The sequence below is a fragment of the Anomaloglossus baeobatrachus genome, chromosome 4 (genome assembly GCF_048569485.1).
Source record: "Anomaloglossus baeobatrachus isolate aAnoBae1 chromosome 4, aAnoBae1.hap1, whole genome shotgun sequence".
Lineage (NCBI taxonomy): Eukaryota > Metazoa > Chordata > Amphibia > Anura > Aromobatidae > Anomaloglossus > Anomaloglossus baeobatrachus.
Window position 1 is genome coordinate 534,191,623 of NC_134356.1, and position 20,508 is coordinate 534,212,130.

Sequence of the window (20,508 nt, forward strand, 5' to 3'; positions counted from 1 at the left end):
GCATCGAATCCAAGGATTCAACTGACCTATCAAGGACTACCTAAGTAAGGAATCCAGCTTGGGACAATCCAGTCACCTGACTACAGGCTTTGCGGTCCTCAGAAAGCTTTTTAAATCTGGCATTATTCCATTCTTGGTGGGTGCCCGCCGAAAGCGGGGTGCTGCTGGTTTGGAGTCAGTAGCCCTGGAAGCTCTGAGGCATGGACATTCTAATTCCTGGTGAGCCAGCGGAAGGGTGAGAAACTGTTGCCGCTTACATTTTGTGGTTTTGCTAGTTATGTGCTATGTGCCGTTAATTGTTTGGGGATCCAATAAAGTCTTAATATTGTGATTCCCTCACCCTGTGTTGTCTGAGTAGTGTTCCGCCCACAGTTAAGGAGGTCGGGCGTTCAGTTGGGATGAGCCCTGGGCTTTGCTGTCTTTCTAAAGGCAGCCGGGCCAGCGTACGAGAACACCCACTGATCCCCATGTCTCCACAGTATACACACAGCTTTCTGTGTTTTTCCCGCCCACCGGCCGTTCTCTCATCTGTGATTGGTTTCAGGCCGACGCGCCCCCCAGCCTTTGACAGTCATCGCTCATCGCGGCTCAGTCATAGGCTACACTCAGAGCTGGCAGTCTTCTCTATGGTTGTTCGCTCTGAGATGTAGCAGAGCTGGATGTGTCGTCGTGGGACCTCATGTGGATTACGCCGGAGCTGCAGGGTGTTGGGGATTAATAAAGAGGTGAAGGAGGGTGTGTGTTTTGTACTTTATTCCAAATAAAGGATTTTTCTCTGTGTGTTTATTTACATTCACCTACAGGTTTGTGTTATGCAGGTATCTGAAAGACGCCTGTGCCATCACAAACCTAGATCCTGGCAAAAAAAATCGCCGCAAAAACCGCTTCAAAAAATATGCGTCAAAACACTGCGTTTTTCTACCAGGAGGTCTAGATTGGATGTAGGAAATGTAGAAATATGGTGTAAAACTATCAGCACCAAATTTGCATCTCTTGGCCCAAAAATGAAAAAAAAAAATAAATAAAAAGAATTCTGCCAGCAGGTGGAAATTTGATGCTGAAATCTGCTGCAGATGATTTCAGCACTAAATGTGCACCTCCTGGCAAAATACTGCGGCAAAAATCGCAGCAAAAGAAGCTGCAAAAAATGCGTCAAAACACAGTGGTTTTATGCCAGGAGGTGTAGATTGGATGCAGGAAAAAGGTGTAAAAATTTCAGCATCAAATTAGCGTCTCCTGGCCAAAAAAAACTGTGATTTTCTGCTTGGAGATGCAGGTCTGTGAACTGAGTAACCTCCACCTGAGGTCAGGTTACCTGCGATCACAGGTGAAGGACCGATGGAGCCTTCAGCTGTGACCGCAAATGACCTAAGTGACGTCACCGCTCATTGCGCAGCTCATTCATTCTCTGGTGCTCACAGAGAGCGGTCGTTCTCTATGGCCTCTCTCTGTGATATTCAGATGTAGCAGAGCTGTAGCAGCGTGGGGCCTTGTGTGGATTACGCCGGACCTGCAGGGTCTTTGGAGTTAATAAAGTGGTGAAGGAGTGGGCGTTTTGTACTTTATGTCAAATAAAGGATTTTTCTCTGTGTTTGTGTTTATTTACTGTAATTTACAGGTTTGCGTGATCCAGGTATCTGATAGACGCCTGTGCCATCACTAACCTGGGGCTTAATAGCAGATGTGCGCTTCTATTAACCCCTCATTACCCTGATTGACACCGTATCAGGCCACCAGGAAGAGCCGGTATTGCACCGGGATTGTCTCATCTAATAGATGGGGCAATACCAGGCGGCTGCGGGCTGAGAATACCAGCCCCCAGTCGGCGTTATCTTGGCTGGGGATGAAAATTGGGGGGAACCGAATGTTGTTTTTTTATTATTTATTTAAATAAATAAAATAATAAAAAAGCCGCATTGGTTTCTCTTAGACCGGAATCACACTTGCGAGGGACTCGCGAGAGTCTGCCATGGCATCACCCAGCAAAGCCTCGTACGTGTGACTGTGGGCACTGGATACCCAGCACAGATAAGCCCGACAGCTGGGGGCGCGTCTAACTGCAACCAATTACACGCACCATTGAGCGGGCAAAGTAGTGAATATTGAATTGTCGGCTCCGGCAGGTAAAAGCGTGACCCAAAAGGAGTTTGCTGTCATGACACCGCCTCGTTGAGCAGACCACGCGTGCTCCTACCCTGCTATTCCCTCCACAGACGTTTTTAATCTTCGGATTCTGGTGCCCATTGACTTATATGGGCACCGGATTCCGGAGCGGATCGGACTTATTTTTAAATCTGGCAGTGATCCCGGTTTTTGGGGAGTTCGATAAGGTCTACTTATGACCATGTGACATTTCAGTTTTTCTTGTTTAATAAATTTGCAAAATTTCTACATTTCTGTTTTTTTTCTGTAAACATGAGGTGCAGAGTGTAGATTAATTAAATGAACTTTTTTGAATTTACCAAATGGCTGCAATGAAAAAAAGAATGAAAAATTTAAAGGGACCTGAATATTTTCCGTACCCACTGTATATGTTTTTGGAACTGATGGCTTCAAACTGGTTGACTGTACGAAAGTGAGGAGCACAAAAAAAACGTATGGTGCCTAAAGTGGAACATCGTGGTGGCAGTGCGCTTATGTGCAAGAGTACTGCTGGTATCAGGGAGCTACATTTCATTGATGGTATCATGGATTCACAGTTGTATGACTCCACATTTAAAGAGAAAATGTTACCATTACTTGGTGCCCTTAATAGACATACATTTTTTTCAATATGACAATGATTCAAAACTCACATCTAATGCTACTTTTGCATTTCTGAAGAAGGGGTGGAAGTAATTCAGGGGACAAAGATGTCTTCTGATCTGAACCCAATAGAACACCTATGAGGAATTCTGAAGAGACAGGTTGAGCATCACTCTCCATCTAGCATCCATGTTCTAAGACATGGGTCCCCAATTCCAGTCCTCAAGGGCCACCAACAGTGCATGTTTTCAGGATTTCCTTAGTATTGCACATGTGATAATTTAATCACCTGCACAGTTGATGATTCCAACACCCTTGCAATGCTAAGGAAATCCTGAAAACATGAACTGTTGGCGGCCCTCGAGGACTGGAGTTGGGGAACTCTGTTCTAAGAGAAATCGTTCTTGAAGAATGGAAAAAGATAGATGTTGCAATATGTCATCGTGTTCAGTCTACACCTAGAAGACTTGGTGCTGTCTCCAAAAATCATGGAGGTCATACAAAGTACTAGACGTAGTAGTTTTTGCTATGGGGTGTATTCATTTTTACATCAACTAATTTGAGTAAATCAGAAGATTTTGTAATGACAGTTATATAATTAACCTTACTTTCGAGTTAGGGGTTAAAAAAATGTTCTATGAAACCCACTCTTGTCAAAATTATGGAAATTGTTTTTGTGTTCAGTAAGTTCATTATTCCAATCTTTTCAAAGGGGCTGTACTCATTTATGCTAAGCAATGTGACGCGCCCACGGGGTATCTTGTGGGGAGGGTTACTCGTCACTGGGCCGGTTTAGGATGTCACAGCGGCCTGTCCCAGTTCCGTGACCCCGTCGGTGTAATTTAATAAAGTGGAGATGGGGATGATAGTTATTCGTGACAAGTGGTGTGCGGCTATAATATGGGAGCCTCCGCTGCAAGGAGTTTCCTCTGAGGGACAGTGATAGTGCCGCTAGGTTGGTACAGCTCTCCACAGGCAGAGCTCGGGCCCATAGGGAGGTTAGGAGTAGTAGTCCACTCCGGCTGCTGCGCAGCTAAGGCATTGGAAGGAAGGCACGACACAGGGGTTGTAGTTAAAGTTTTTTACTTACTGAGATGTCACTGCCTTTGGACTGCCGGACTCCGCTGTCATAGGCTCCAGACGATCCCGGATAGTTTGGAGGTCAGAACCAGTGTTTCTTTCAGTGAGTCCTTCCTCCCTGCACCGTGTTGTATTAGTCCCTGCAGCTTGAAACTACGCTGGGACCCGAGTCCTGGGAATGGTTTCTTTCCCGTCCCGTGTAGCAGGCAGCGCGAGTCCGTAGATGGGGCCGTTGTTGTGAATTCCATCAGAGATGGTGCTGTCCCTGGGAGTGTTTCTGGACTCCCTCTGGTGGCTAGTGCTGGTAGTGAGTCTGATTCTGCATCTGTCGCTCAGAGAGGTGTAGAAGATGATTGCTGTTTCAAGTAGCCTATTGAGTCCAGCCTGGGAAAATAAAGGAAAGCTGTCTCTGTCTAACCTTTGCTGGTGATAATTGTTTTTGCCTCATGGGAAGATGTCCTGAATCCTTGTCATCCAGCCTTTGGGCTTTTTTGTCTGTCTCTTTAGAATTTTAATTTAACTTTTGAGCCTTTTTTGGATTCTCCAGGAATGCTTTCAACAGCGTTTTTTTGTTCCTTTGTATCGATTCTGTCCCATGTTATCCTGAGTCTGCAGCAATGCCTGATAAGTATTTTGCTCTCTTGGTCTGGGCTTGGTTGGGGCTGAATTTCCACTGAAGGGCTTTTCTGCTTAATTTATGCCTTTTCCTAAACCTGTGTTTGAGAATATTATCTTTTGTTTTTTGCTGGTGAATGAGTGCTTTTCCTGCACCATATTTGGAGAGCGATTCATTCCCAGCAAGAAAGGGAGTTGTTACTCCCTGTCTGATCAAGATTTGTATTTTTGTGTCTCATGTGTTTTTTGTAGTTATGATCTTTTCTATTACATTTGCATTTTTCATTTAAATATATTTGTACAAGAGTTCCTGATATAGCTGGAGGAAGATCGTGTGATCTTTAAGGGAATATTTTTTATCAGGTATTGGTTTTTTTTCAGGGTTTTGCTGGCTGCAACCAGTAATCTATCCTATTCTTTTGTATCTAGCTAGCAGGGCCTCACTTTGCTTAACCCTATACTTTCCATCTCTGTGTTGTTTTTGCTTACATCACCGTCGTTATTTGTTGGGGGCTTTTTACTTTTCCTTGGGGCTCTTCAGAGGCAAGTCAGGATTCCTCATTTCATCTTTGAGGTTAGCCAGTTCTCTGGCGGTGACGAGGTGACCAGGTTGGTTAGGAACACTCCACCGCTACTTCTAGTCGTGTTGTTGTAGTCAGGGGATTGCAGCCAGCTAATTTTCCAACTACTCTTTTTGCATTATCATCAACCTTTTAATGGGATTTGTGTAGATATTTTTGCGGTCTCCTGACCATATCACCCCTGGCTCTATATGCTGCTGTGCCCCAGGCACTGTGTGTGGGTCAGAAGACTTTAAATCCTCTACCCGGTAGATTCTGCTGGCGGGCTATGAAATGCCCACCAACCTAGGGTTCTGTACCCCGTTTCTGTGGGCGCTCGGTCCTGAGGGAGCTATGGCGCAGCTATCCTCTCAGCGACCGTGTCCTCCTGCGTTTCACTTGTTTCCTGGTTGCTGACTAACTACTTGTGTGCGAGTGTGTCGCCTTGCTCCTCTGTGATAAACTCCTCACCCCGGGTTCCTGAACTAGTGATAAGAAGGTCCACTACATTAGTGATGGCCTCCCTCCAAGTTTCTACCCTAGCCCAATCCCGGTGAATGGGCAACTAACTGTGTGTTTTGGTGGATTGTGGTGGTTTTACTGGCAATGACCTCCTCCTTACCCGAGATGAATACTGAACCTCTGGTGAGGTGCAGTACCCTGTGGTGACTGAAGCCACAGGGGCGGCACAAATGTATATTGCATATACAGATATACAAAATTAATATATGACCCAAGTTGTCTTTGAATCAGCATAAATACATATTTCAGAAACAGACATTACTGTACATGTGAAGAAATTAATTCCACTTATATTGCATACTTTAGATCAATAATTCAGCCCTTTGTACTATATATCTGCATTTCAGGATGTAGGAAACTACATGACAACAACCTTGAGAGCTATGGGGACCATTTTAGTTTTCACTAAACTTTCCTGTATCTTTGAAAAGCAGCCAAACAGAATAACTTCAAGTAAGAGACAAATCAACAAGTTGTATTTCTTACAATAGTTATATACTAAACTAAAATATAATGTGTTGTATATCCTAATGCTTTGATAAAACATTCCCAGATATTACAGTAGGTACCAATAATCCCATTTCGGTTTTTATCCAACTTTTTTTTTGCTGACTGATCCAGCCATTGCCACTCACTTGCCAAGCAGCAGGATAACAAAGAACACTGACACTGGATAGTATCTCATTTCACTCTTGAAATTAGCATTATCATCCTTGGACCTTCCTGTACCACAATTCCACACTATGCCAAGTATTGTCAGAGTGTCAAAAAGCTGAAGGGTTTGTGGAGACAGAAAGAGTCAGACACAGGAGCAATGAAACTAAAGTGAAGGAATACAATAGCTGTATTGAAAATATAGGAAAAACATGGAAAAATATAAAGCCAAATAACTAAACAAGAAATATACTGTATACATGCGTGTGTCCAAAAAGCAAGAGAGGATAGACGAAAGACCAAACATCTCAATTTTATTGTAATATTGGAAAACACAATGTTTTAGTTTCTGCTGGATGATTGTACAGCGTTTGGATTTGGAAACGTCTTCAAGTTCTGCATGGATTATTACTGATGTTGATCTGGGATGATTGCAATAACCAATCTGCACATGAATGGTACCTGTGTCTTATAACCTGATGTATTTTAACTTGTATAAGAGCGGTGGACAATGGTTATCATGTTCCAACCCCTGAAGGCACCAATTGTGTCAATGTATTGTCATGTTGTATAGTGTGTATAATGATGTTGTGGTGCCCCAGAGGCTTCAGGTGCCACAGGGTACTGCACCTCCATTAGGGTATAGTACTTATCCCGGGTCCAAGGAAGGTCGGTAGCGGTTCCACCAACACACGCAGTTACAGTGGGTTGCCCTCCCCAATAGGGACTGGGCCAGGGTCGGGTCACAGTAGGGGGTCACTACACACACACACAACACAACTACCACAAGAGGAGAACAGCTACAAACAGACACAGAGGAGTTGCTGGGGTGAAGCAGGCGGCTACTTCCACAGGACTGGCGCTGTCGGGGTACAGAACCCTAGGGCAGGCATACTTCACGTGGTCTACCAACTCTGCAAGGGTCGCGGGAATGGCTAGAAAAGTCACCGGACCTGTCCCACCGAGTCTGGAGCCAAATAGCATATAGGATCCGGGGCTGAGGTCTTCAAGCGGCCCCACAGCGGAACCGCGCTATCAGCATACAGAACGGGACACTTTCCTGACACCAGGATCCCCAAGTGCTTCACGCCATGGGGATCTGATACTTAGTGCATCAAAGGAGGAAGGGCCCATAGGCTGACACACACCGCATCTGACCTGGAGCCCATCGTGGCGGAGACTGGTACTCTGGGGCAGCGCCTGAACTACCTGTGAGTAAAAGACCTGGAACCGCAGCCCCGTCTCTGCCTCTCCTTTACTGTCGCTGTTGCCATCGCTGCGGCACCAACAGGTACTAACAACACCCCCATCTGTCCTCCATCATACTCCCCGGGGTAACCTCACTCCGCCTGTGGGGAGCAACACCATCCCGGCTGCGACCTTTACCATGAGCCCCGGAGAGCAGCACCCGCAGCGGCGGCCCATCCTTGACCGCGGACCACTGGTGGCGTTATGATCTAAAAAGACTTTCCTAACCGTCACTACTACCCCCATCCTCCATCCTTCATCCCGTCCACTGCTTTTCCTCCCTTCTGTACGTCTGAGGGTCACGAAACTGGGCTAAGCCAGCCCGAGACGATGCAGAGGATCTGCACCCCCGGCCCGGCGACGTGACGTGAAAACCCCTCGACCCTGGCGTGTTACAATGTCTTTTGTAAATATTGTGTTATGTGAATTGTAATGTAATGAGATATATTGTGATGTGTTCCTGTGATATGTAATGTTGATGGTGTAATGTACACTGCGTGCAGAATTATTAGGCAAATGAGTATTTTGATCACATCATAATTTTTATACATGTTGTCCTACTCCAAGCTGTATAGGCTTGAGAGCCAACTACCAATTAAGTAAATCAGGTGATCTGCATCTCTGTAATGAGGAGAGGTGTGGTGTAATGACATTAAAACTCTATATACTGTAAGCCGTGCTTAATTCTTATGCAACTTCCTTTCCTTTGGCAAAATGGGTCAGAAGAGAGATTTGATGGGCTCTGAAAATCCAAAATTGTGAGATGTCTTGCAGAGGGATGCAGCAGTCTTCAAAAATTGCCAAACTCTTGAAGTGTGATCATCGAACAATCAAGCGTTTCATTGCAAATTGCCAACAGGGTCGCAAGAAGCATGTTGGGCAAAAAAGGCGCAAAATAACTGCCCATGAATTGAGGAAAATCAAGCGTGAAGCTGCCAAGATGCCATTTGCCACTAGTTTGGCCATATTTCAGAGCTGCAACGTTACTGGAGTATCAAAAAGCACAAGGTGTGCCATACTCAGGGACATGGCCAGGGTAAGGAAGGCTGTAAATCGACCACCTTTGAACAAGAAACATAAGATAAAACGTCAAGACTGGGCCAAGAAATATCTTAAGACTGATTTTTCAAAGGTTTTATAGACTGAAGAAATGAGAGTGACTCTTGATGGGCCAGAGGCTGGATCAGTAAAGGGCAGAGAGCTCCACTCCAACTCAGACGCCAGCAATGTGGAGGTGGGGTACTGGTATGGGCTGGGATCATCAAAGATGAACTTGTGGGACCTTTTCAGGTTGAGGATGGAGTGAAGCTCAACTCCCAGACCTACTGCCAGTTTCTGGAAGATAACTTCTTCAAGCAGTGGTACAGGAAGAAGTCGGTATTGTTCAAGAAAAACATGATTTTCATGCAGGACAATGCTCCATCACATGCATCCAACTACTCCACAGCAAGGCTCGCCAGTAAAGGTCTAAAAGATGAAAAAATAATGGCATGGCCCCCTTGTTCACATGAACTGAACCCCATAGAAAACCTGTGGTCCCTCATAAAATGTGAGATCTACAGGGAGGGAAAACAGTACACCTCTCGGAGCAGTGTCTGGGAGGCTGTGGTGGCTGCTGCACGCAATGTTGATCGTAAACAGATCAAGCAACTGACAGAATCTATGGATGGTAGACTGCTGAGTGTCATCATAAAGAAAGGTGGCTATATTGGTCACTAATTTTTTTTGGGTTTTGTTTTTTATGTCAGAAATGTTTATTTCTAAATTTTGTGCAGTTATATTGGTTTACCTGGGGAAAATAAACAAGTGAGATGGGAATATATTTGTTTTTTATTAAGTTGCATAATAATTCTGCACAGTAATAGTTACCTGCAAAAACAGATATCCTCCTAAGATAGCCAAATCTAAAAAAAAACCAAAACACTCCAACTTCCAAAAATATTAAGCTTTGAGTCTTTTGGGTTGATTGAGTTCACACTGTAGTTGTTGATCAATAATAAAAAATTCTCTAAAATACAACTTGTCTAATAATTCTGCACATGGTGTATGCAAAGAAAAATACGACACAGATATTTTGACCTAAGCCCAAGGTCTTATTCATAGTGTCACTAAAAAAAGGGGAGGAAGGGAAAACGAGGGGAAGAAAAAAACATCAGATGCGTTGTACCTGTGCAAGACAATATGTGCAAGTGAATGCATCAAAATATATACATATTTACATATTCACAATTCATGGAAATGTCATCACAGAAACACCATTGCAAACAATCATTAAGTGCATTTATTATGTTATGACCTATAACAATTTGTCATATCAATTTGTTACAAGGGGAGAGAAGGAAGTACTGTAGAATTAGAGACAGCAGACTCAAGGTAAGAGTATATACTTGTATCTCTGCTTGCTGAGTAACATTAATAAATCAAAGAAATGTGAAGTGCCTTGAAAGGTGACACATGGCTCACTAGCGGTTAAATGCTGAAAGTGAGGCAGCAGCAAAATGTTAATATGACAAATAACACCAGTATTATGCAGTCCCCATATAGCATTATGCAGCCCTCTTATTCCTCCATATAGTATTATACAGCCCCCGTATTGTATTATGCAGCCCCTATATTCCTCTATATAGTGTTACATATATAGTCTTATGAATTTTTCTTTGTATATGAACCCCTAAAATTGTAAAGCGCTGTTGAACATGTTGATGCTATAGAAATAAAGATTATTATTAGTATTATGCGGCCCCCATATTGAAATAAGCAGCTCCCATATTCCCCTATATAGTATTATGCAGCCCCATATAAAATTATGCAGCACCCATATTGTATTATGCAGCCCCCATATTCCCACATAAAAAAATATGCAGCCCCCATATAGTATTATACAACCCCCATAGTCCTCCATATAGTATTATGCAGCCCCCATAAAGTATTATGCAGCCCTCATATTTCTCAATATAGTATTATGCATCCCCCATATAGTATTATGCAGCCCCCATATTGTAATATGCAGCCCCATATTCCCCATATAACATTATGCAGCCCCCATATTGTATTATGCAGACTCCATATTCCCCGTGTAGTATTATGCAGCCCCCATATTACTCCATATAGTATTATGCAGCCCCCATTAAGTATTATGCAGCACACATGTACCGCCCCATTCTCGGCAGCCGAGCTGCTCGGATCCGGTCCTTCCGTGGGTGGCTTGAGGGTCTTCGGACCCGGGGGGTCTCCCGATCACTTCAAGTGAAAAGCGGGGGTGATGGGATAGTGGATGTAGGACATTTTCTGTACGGGCTGGGCCGTACGGAGTTTGTGACGCTACCCACGGTATGTGGTGATGTTGGACACCACCGCTGCAGTTACGGGGCTCATATTCCTCCATATAGGATTATGCAGCCCCAATATTCCACTATATAGTATTATTCAGCCCCCATATAATTTAATGCACTCTCATAGTCGTCTGGCCACTATGTACTCATTGATTAAATACATAAATAAATACTCACCTCTTTTCGGCTACCTCACTGCTCCGGTCTCCTCACAAGTGTCCTGCACTCTGCACATCTCAGCAAAGAGGCATCCAGTAGGGATGTGTGGTGCCCTGGCCGGGCCAGGTAGTCACAAGTAGGGCCCGCATTACACCTTTCCCTCACAGGTAACACACAGCCAACCTCAAAACCCTAGTCACCCCCTAAGGGCTTGATAGACACACCAGGGGGCGGAACCAGGAGGTTGGATGACGCACACCTAGGAGTTTTAGACAGCCCGGGGCGGGGAAAATGACAGTTAAGTTAAAACAGTTGAGTTTCAGAGTTCAAGGAGAGTGGAGGTCAGGCCTGTGTCTGGGCCTGAGGAAAACTGACAGGTACCAGGGTAGGAGCCCTGGTGCCTTTGGCTAGGAGGCAGACGGCGGTCTCCGTCTGCAGGAGCTGGGAAGACGGCTCGGTGAAACCGAGGTGGACTGGGACAGGGTAGTGGCCCGCCAGTACCGACCCGGGGAACCGACTCGGAAACCGGAGCACACAGGGGGGTACTCAGACCCTGAAGCTAGGTCTAGAAGCTACTGGAACTAGTTAATTAACTGATTGCGGCCAGGACTAGAGGTCCTGTCCCACCCAAAGTCCCTAATAGAAGGCAACAGCCCACCGAGGGGGATAAGAGGCCACTGCCAATGCTCAGAAATCCCACGGGCCAGCGTCTGCGTGCAAGGGCTCCTTAGGCCACAACCAGCCGAGAGCGGGCTCCTGAAGTTGCAAGCACAGGCAGTCCACCATTCTAAAACAGGTGCAGGAGAAAGACAGAGACCACCAGCCGGGTGGGGGAACCAGAACGCAGCCGGCTGCGGGCACCGACCACCATCACCTTGGTTTACCAGAGACTCGTGTGTTTTCTAATAGTGAGTACACCAGCACCCTGCGGTCGCCCATCTCCCTGCACCGCCAAACCCCAACGGGTCCCGGGGCCACCATCCCTGCCCACGGAGGGGTAACAACATGCTGCACAACATCTCCCCCGGGTGCCCCGTAACTGCAGCGGTGGTGTCCAATATCACCACATACCGTGGGTGGCGTCACGAACTCCGTACAGCCCAACCCGTACATATATGTCCTACATCCACCATCCCATCATCCCCCCTTTCCCCCCTGACCGCAAGACCCCCGGGTCCGGAGACCCTCGAGCCACCCACTGAAGGACCGGATCCGAGCAGCTCGGCTACTGAGAGTGGGGTGGCACTCCTCAACTTCTGGCGTCACAAACAGGATACTTACCCATCCACTTACCTTGTGGAAGTGCGCCTTGTATTAAAGCCAGAGGTGATCCGTTGCAAAATTTTCAGAATCCGCCATCTTGTCGCCATCTTGTTGGCACAAAAATTCCCACCCAGGGTCTCCTTCCCCGAGAAAGGGCGCGAAGCTGAAGCCCCGCCCCCTGGGAACACGGCCGAAAATTCTGACCGAGCAGATAAAGGGCAGGGACTCCAGGACCCTGCCACCCTTCTGGTTCCTGGACCCTGTGAGAGCAACATGGCCAACCCATCCAACAAGCCCGGAGTACAGGAGCTCGTGCCCGGGACCGCGGCATGGGTAGAAGCCCAGACCGCACGGATGTGTCGCCGGATCCAGGCGCAGGCGTGCTTTATACTGGAGCGGTGGATGGCCGAGATGGAGGAGATGGCTGCGGCCGTGCGGGCACGCGAAGTGGAGGCAACCTTAGAGGAGCGGGTAAGCGACCCACACCCCTATGTCCCCGAGGGACCGGCCGATCAGGCTGAGGGACCCGGTCTGCCCCTGCCCTCCATACTGCCTCCCTCGCTGCCCGTACCAGTTGCTGCTGACACCCCGCTCGGTTCGCTGCCACCGACACCGGCATTGGAGTCCGTGCCACCAGCCCGCGAGGACCAGCCTGAAGAAGCCGCCAACAGTCAGCCCGTCACCGCCCCGACACCGGCCCCCGAGGAGGCTGCGCCGGAGACGTCAATGGCCCCGGCAGTCCACCCGGCAAAGGCAGAGGTGGTCCCCGACCGGATGCCGGCGCGAAAAAGAACGCTGGCCGCTCCCAGACTACCGACCTCGGCTGAGGTGCAGCGGAAATGTGCCTGCGGGGTAGCCATACAAGCCATGTCACAGCGGGGCCCTCCACTGCCGAAGGTGCCGGTCGTAGCCGGCACGGAGTTGCTCCAGCTGGGCTCGGCCCCCGCGCAGGTCACTATGGAGCAGGCCGCAGCGCCGTATTGGGAGCGGCAGCAGCGCCAGCTGGGCCGAGAAATAGTGGCCCGTGAAAAAAGAAAGACGGAAGTCCTATCCAGAACCATGCAGGAAAAGGACAATCTCAGGAACGCCACCTATTGGCTGAGGGGCCCGACACATGAAGGCCAAGTCCGGCACTTTGACCCCCGACGAGGATGGGGTTTCATCTTTGAGCCGGGCACCGACCACCATCACCTTGGTTTACCAGAGACTCGTGTATTTTCTAATAGTGAGTAAACCAGCACCCTGCAGTCGCCCATCTCCCTGCACCGCCAAACCCCAACGGGTCTCGGGGCCACCATCCATGCCCACGGAGGGGTTAACAATTTACTGTACAACATCTCCCCCGGGTGCCCCGTAACTGCAGCGATGTTATCCAATATTACCACATACCGTGGCTGGCGTCACGAACTCCGTACGGCCCAGCCCGTACATATACATCCTACATCCACCATCCCATCATCCCCCCTTTTCACTTGAAGTGACCGCAAGACCCCCGGGTCCGGAGACCCTCGAGCCACCCACTTAAGGACCGGATCCGAGCAGCTTGGCTGCCGAGAGCGGGGCGGTACAGATGTCATTGTGCTCCGCTGTGCTGAGATGACACAGCACAGACACAGCAGGAGAATGATGACAGAGGGAGCGCTCTGCTCCCTCTTTAATCATTGCTTTCAACTGTATCAGCCTCCTGTGATGCAGATATAATTGAAAGTGCAACACTAGGCAAGGGGGAGCCATGGGTGGGAAGGGTCGCTGGAACCGGGTCACCCTAACTCACGGGCCACATAGTGGTCATGTGGTCTGCCGCCATTGGCGGTACGCCACTGAGTGACTGTCACATACAATGGGTAGTATGTGATAATGGAGAAAAGAAGACAGGAGGAAAGATACCATGAACCTCAAGTATGCCCGAAGGCAAAGAGTTTGAATATCTTTGTAACTAGAAACCGATCCTCAATCAGAGAGGCCCCAGACATTCAAAGCCAAAGGCCCCTTAACTGTCAAGGTAGCGAGTTAACCTCAACTGGTGTGTGAACGTAGTGAACCAACTGAGCAATTTCCCTCTAGACGTCTGGGAAGCTTTACTCTGGTCATTATAGGACTGAGCTCCAGCCTTCAACAAACTTTATTAGCATATGAACAGCACCAAGTAGTGGACAACCCATCTCAGTAATTTTCTTGTGAAGACCTCAGTTTAAACTGCTCTGCCGCCTACACACTGGAGTCCCGAACTGAATTTTTAAAAGGAATCTGTTACAAAATGTTTGCCACCTAATCTTAAAAGCATTAATGTAGGGAAAGAGACCATGATTCCAGTGATGTCTCACTTCTAGGGCTGCTTAGTGTAGTTTTGTTAAAATCACTGTTTTATCAGCTGGGTATTATCACTAGAGGACTAGTAAACTTGATGCCATGTTGTCCTCTATTTTCATGTGCTCTGTATAACCCTGCCCTACCACTAATTGACAGCTTTCTGCCTATGCACAGTGTTCTCAGAAAGCTGCCAATTAGAGATGAGCGAACCCATAGAAGTTTGGTTCAGCGGGTTCATCTGGATAAAGTTTGGTTTAGGACCTGGACTTGACACTAACTCCAATGGAAGTCACTAATTGGGTAGTTTGGGTCTCTGCCCACACGCAACCAGCCATAAACAGATCACTTCCGGGGCAGGGTGGATGGTGTTTCTCCATTTTTTTTTGTGCACACTACATCCGATATCACGCTGCTGTTACCCCCAGTGCGAGCTGTTCAAACATTGAAAGTGGCTTGCACTGGGCTGTGGACTGAGTGTACGCAAGCACAGCGATGCTCGCACGAGCGGTCAGCATATGTACAGCACCCAAGCTTCGAACCCGAACTCTCTTTTTTTTTGTAAAGTCTGTGTTTGGTACAAACACCAAATCTTGGGTTCGCTCATCTATTCGGCCGATCAGTGGTGTGGCACGGGTGGGGTTATAAGAGGCTCAGCATTCTGAGAACTGGTAAATCTGCAGCAGATAAAACTATGATTTGATCAAAATTGCAGCATGCAGCTCAGTAAATGACACCGCTGGGATCATGGCCTCTCCTACATCACGCTGCTCTCAGATGGGGCAGCCAATTCCTGGTGATAGATTCTATTTAAGTAATATAATTCCATCTACAATGAATCCCACAGAGATACACATTAATCGTCTCAGCATCTTCAGCTCTGTTACACGCGGCTTGAAATTTGGGGAGAATTTCCAAAGTAATGGCTTCCTTTTAAAAATGAAAGATCCAACACTTCTAATATTGAACACAAATGATTTTTACAATTGTGCTTTATCCAAGCTTTGTTGTTAGAGTCCATTTATGTGCTGTGAGTAAAGATTTCCAATATGTCTCCTGCTATTGGACAATATGACAATACTTACTCCTTATAACTTTGGTCCAGCCCTTATGTTCCCCTAAGACATAACTAGAGACCTCACATTACACCCAGCATTGGGAGAAGGAGCTGCACATACCAAACCCTGCCTGGAAGGAGTCTGGATTGCCTTACAGCTTCCTATACAGTGCCCAGAGACCCAGCAGGTGCCCATGTAACGTGCCATCTGCAGCACCTCACCCACACGTGTAGCCACAGCTCTCCTAGGTATGATGCACATTAACCCTGTGTTGGAGGGGTCCGCTGCAGTGGGTGAGGCAGTGTAGGGTTACACTGTAGAGGGTGATGGCACATGGATGGCTGCGGTCACTGGCACACACCCAATCCCCACCTATCCATTCACAGCCCTGGAAGGAGGTATGTTCTGTGAGGGGCTGTATCTAGCAATTGACTGGGGGCTTGGCTTGTGCTCACGTCCTGTGCTTCCACTTTACCACTCATTAAGAAGGGAACCCAAACATTGTACTACAGAGCTGCAGAGACAGTCACCGAGGAGGGTGCCCACATAGACCCCGAGTGACCAGAACTGTGAGTATATGATTTACTGCCTGCTCAGACCCCCAGCCTTCCTCTGTGTGCATGAAATGGGCTCATTGACTGTATAGGCTTCTGAATCTTGTAGATCTCAGTATATTATCAAGGAAACGCTGCTCCCATCAATGCATCAATATTAATGTATGTACAGTGAATATATATATATACACTGCTCAAAAAAATAAAGGGAACACCAAAACGACAAAATCCTTGTTTAAGTGCTCCCTCTATCTTTTTGAGCAGTATATTGTGTATATGGTTATATCTATCTATCTATCTATTTATCTATCTATCTATCTATACACACACACACACATACATATATATATATATATATATATATACACACAAACACACATTTATTTTTATATATATATATATATATAAAAATAAATGTGTGTTTGTGTGTATGTGTGTGTGTGTGTTTGTATATATATATATATATATATATATATATAAAAATAAATGTGTGTTTGTGTGTATATATATATATATAAAAAAAATAAATGTGTGTTTGTGTGTATGTATATATATATACACACACACAAACACACATTTATTTATATATATATATATATATATATATATACACACAAACACACATTTATTTATATATATATATATATATACACACACACACATACACACAAACACACATTTATTTATATATATATATATATATATACACACACACACATACACACAAACACACGTTTATTTATATATATGTGTATATATATATATATATATATATATATATATATATATATATAGACACACACACACACATTTATTCATTTTATATATATATATATATATACATATATATATGTATATATATATATATATATATATATATATATATATATATATATATATATATATATATATATATATAAATGCACACAATATATGTACAGTCCTGTACAATCTGCTGCCAATGGAAGTGACTACTTTATCGTGTTGCCAGTGTTTCTCTTATTCTATATAATATTTACATTATCCTTCTGTAATATTTGTATTCTCTGCTGTATCCAGTTCTATGCCACCTAGGATAATGCTGGGGCTGCATGCTGCTTGTGCCTGTCACACAGATACATTAGGGACATTTTCTGAGAGATGATTTTGTCTGAAAGTTAAGAGAGCATTGAACAAAAGAAGTATTGTTCTGTGCATTGCTTTACACAGAGAAGAGGAGTATCTGAGGAATGGAGACGCTGTCATTGATGTCTTTATACTGAGGGCTCTTTCTGCTACTTTTCCATCTGATTTCCCTCTTTCCACTTTCTCATTGTGAATTGTTTCCTGAGTAAATTTCACCTACTATTCCAAACAGATGTCAGTTTGGTTACCCAAGAGATGGGAGCGCTGAGAATGTGTCCCCCTCTGCTGGCGTGACCCTGGAGCTGTGGATTCCTGGGATTCATGTGTACAGGAGATTAGTGCTCAGCCTTCTTCCCACTTTCTAAGAATCTGTGTCTATAGCAGACCAATTCTGATCCAGTTTATAGGCAGATCACCTTGGTTGATTTGTGTGCTATGGATTGTATTATTAGAAATCATCACAACGCTGTCCAACGTATCTCACTATCACTATTCGTAGAAGGAATGGCATACAGTGCCCGGTATATCACACTTGACATTTTTCAGCTCTTAGTAATGATCTGTTTGTTCTTTGCCTCTTAAGATCCAACTATAGTAACTCATTAAATGAACTTTTGTAATAGTCTTCTAGATGTGTCACTGATTCCCTTAACAGGCACTATTTGACACCCAACTTACTAAAATATATGCTAATAAAATTTGATCCTTGACTGCTGATAGTCTGAAGCTGCGGGAAGACGGGGACTATATACAGTGTGGGTGAAAAAGTATACGACAAGGGTTAGGCACCCTTGGGCACTCACACACGTTTTTTACTCAACTGCATCAGCTGGAGCTAAAAAAAATAATAATTTTTGCAAGTGTGCTTTATTTATAACAATTTTACAGTTTATATTAAATTATATTAGATTATATTTTTTTGTTTCCATGCACATTCAACTTTGATGCAGTCTTTGGTTATAAATCAGCTGAGAGGAGCTCAGAAAAAGACAGATAAAAGAGTTCCAGCCTCTGTGCCAGACCGAGCTCACTGATGTATTCTCAGGTAACTCATTCTGCAGCCAGCAAAAAACATCAATACACAGAGGCTATGGAAGGCCAACTGTGCAAATATTTTAATGAAGCTCAATTACAAAAATGTTTTTTTTTGTCCAAAATATATGCGTTTTAGTAAAATAAAGTCCCCAAAGATTGACAACCCCTTTGTGTATAACCATGGAGTAGGGACACACATTGAAGTGCAGATATGCTTCTAAGCTTCATAGACCTCTATGGTTGTATTTACCTAATGAGCAGTATATTTGAGAAGATGTGTATAATATACTTTTAGAAAATTGTATCAGGACAATAATAAACTATGCATTCATACATACATTCGCTCTATCATTGAATATTCTAACCATGCATCCATAGTCCTTAAAGGGATTATCTGGGACTTTTTTTTCACAATGTGCCTAAGCACTAAATCAACTAACTACCATACTTGCCTGTTGTGCCCAGCACTGATCTCTACTGGCACAGAATGGTCCTGGCCCTGATCTCTACTGGCATAGAATGGTCCTGGCCCTGATCTCTGCTGGCATAGAATGGTCCTGGCCCTCATCTCTACTGGCACAGAATGGTCCTGGCCCTGATCTCTGCTGGCATAGAATGGTCCTGGCCCTGATCTCTACGGGCATAGAATGATCCTGGCCCCGATCTCTACTGGCACAGAATGGTCCTGGCCCTGATCTCTGCTGGCATAGAATAGTCCTGGCCCTGATCTCTACTGGCATAGAATGGTCCTGGCCCTCATCTCTAGTGGCATAGAATGGTCCTGGCCCTGATCTCTACTGGCATAGAATGGTCCTGGCCCTGATCTCTACTGGCATAGAATGGTCCTGGCCCTGATCTCTACTGGCATAGAATGGTCCTGGCCCTGATCTCTACTGGCATAGAATAGTCCTGGCCCTCATCTCTAGTGGCATAGAATGGTCCTGCACCTTATCTCTAGTGGCATAGAATAGTCCTGGCCCTGATTTCTACTGGCATAGAATGGTCCTGGCCCTGATCTCTACTGGCATAGAATAGTCCTGGCCCTGATCTCTACTGGCATAGAATAGTCCTGGCCCTCATCTCTAGTGGCATAGAATGGTCCTGCACCTTATCTCTAGTGGCATAGAATAGTCCTGGCCGTGATCTCTACTGGCATAGAATAGTCCTGGCCCTCATCTCTAGTGGCATAGAATGGTCCTGCCCCTCATCTCTAGTGGCATAGAATAGTCCTGGCCTTGATCTCTACTGGCATAGAATAGTCCTGGCCCTCATCTCTAGTGGCATAGAATGGTCTTGGCCCTCACCTCTTAATGGCATAGAATGGTCCTGGCCCTGATCTCTACTGGCATAGAATGGTCCTGGCCCTGTTCTCTACTGGCATAGAATGGTCCTGGCCCTGTTCTCTACTGGCATAGAATGGTCCTGGCCCTGATCTCTACTGGCATAGAATGGTCCTGGCCCTGATCTCTACTGGCATAGAATGGTCCTGGCCCTGATCTCTACTGGCATAGAATGGTCCTGGCCCTGATCTCTACTGGCATAGAATGGTCCTGGCCCTGATCTCTACTGGCATAGAATGGTCCTGGCCCTGATCTCTGCTGGCATAGAATAGTCCTGGCCCTGATTTCTACTGGCATAGAATGGTCCTGGCCCTCATCTCTAGTGGCATAGAATGGTCCTGCCCCTCATCTCTAGTGGCATAGAATAGTCCTGGCCTTGATCTCTACTGGCATAGAATAGTCCTGGCCCTCATCTCTAGTGGCATAGAATGGTCTTGGCCCTCACCTCTTAATGGCATAGAATGGTCCTGGCCCTGATCTCTACTGGCATAGAATGGTCCTGGCCCTGATCTCTACTGGCATAGAATGGTCCTGGCCCTGTTCTCTACTGGCATAGAATGGTCCTGGCCCTGTTCTCTACTGGCATAGAATGGTCCTGGCCCTGATCTCTACTGGCATAGAATGGTCCTGGCCCTGATCTCTACTGGCATAGAATGGTCCTGGCCCTGATCTCTACTGGCATAGAATGGTCCTGGCCCTGATCTCTACTGGCATAGAATGGTCCTGGCCCTGATCTCTACTGGCATAGAATGGTCCTGGCCCTGATCTCTACTGGCATAGAATGGTCCTGGCCCTGATCTCTACTGGCATAGAATGGTCCTGGCCCTGATCTCTACTGGCATAGAATGGTCCTGGCCCTGATCTCTACTGGCATAGAATGGTCCTGGCCCTGATCTCTACTGGCATAGAAT

The 20,508-nt window shown here is 45.9% G+C and overlaps 1 protein-coding gene across 4 annotated transcripts in view; it reads left to right on the plus strand.

The window, feature by feature from the left end:
* HAPLN3 (hyaluronan and proteoglycan link protein 3) overlaps positions 1 to 20,508 on the plus strand; it is a 161,239-nt gene that overhangs the window by 85,166 nt on the left and 55,565 nt on the right. Inside the window, exon 1 of one of the 4 annotated variants that reach the window (XM_075342814.1) lies at positions 15,661 to 15,791. The exons of 1 other annotated variant lie outside the window; for it this stretch is intronic. The gene's annotated coding sequence lies outside the window, so the exon portion shown is untranslated. Of the gene's footprint in view, positions 1 to 15,660; positions 15,792 to 15,851; positions 15,942 to 15,962; positions 16,113 to 20,508 lie in introns of those variants that run through there. 2 more of the 4 variants (XM_075342816.1, XM_075342813.1) reach the window with 2 other exon arrangements.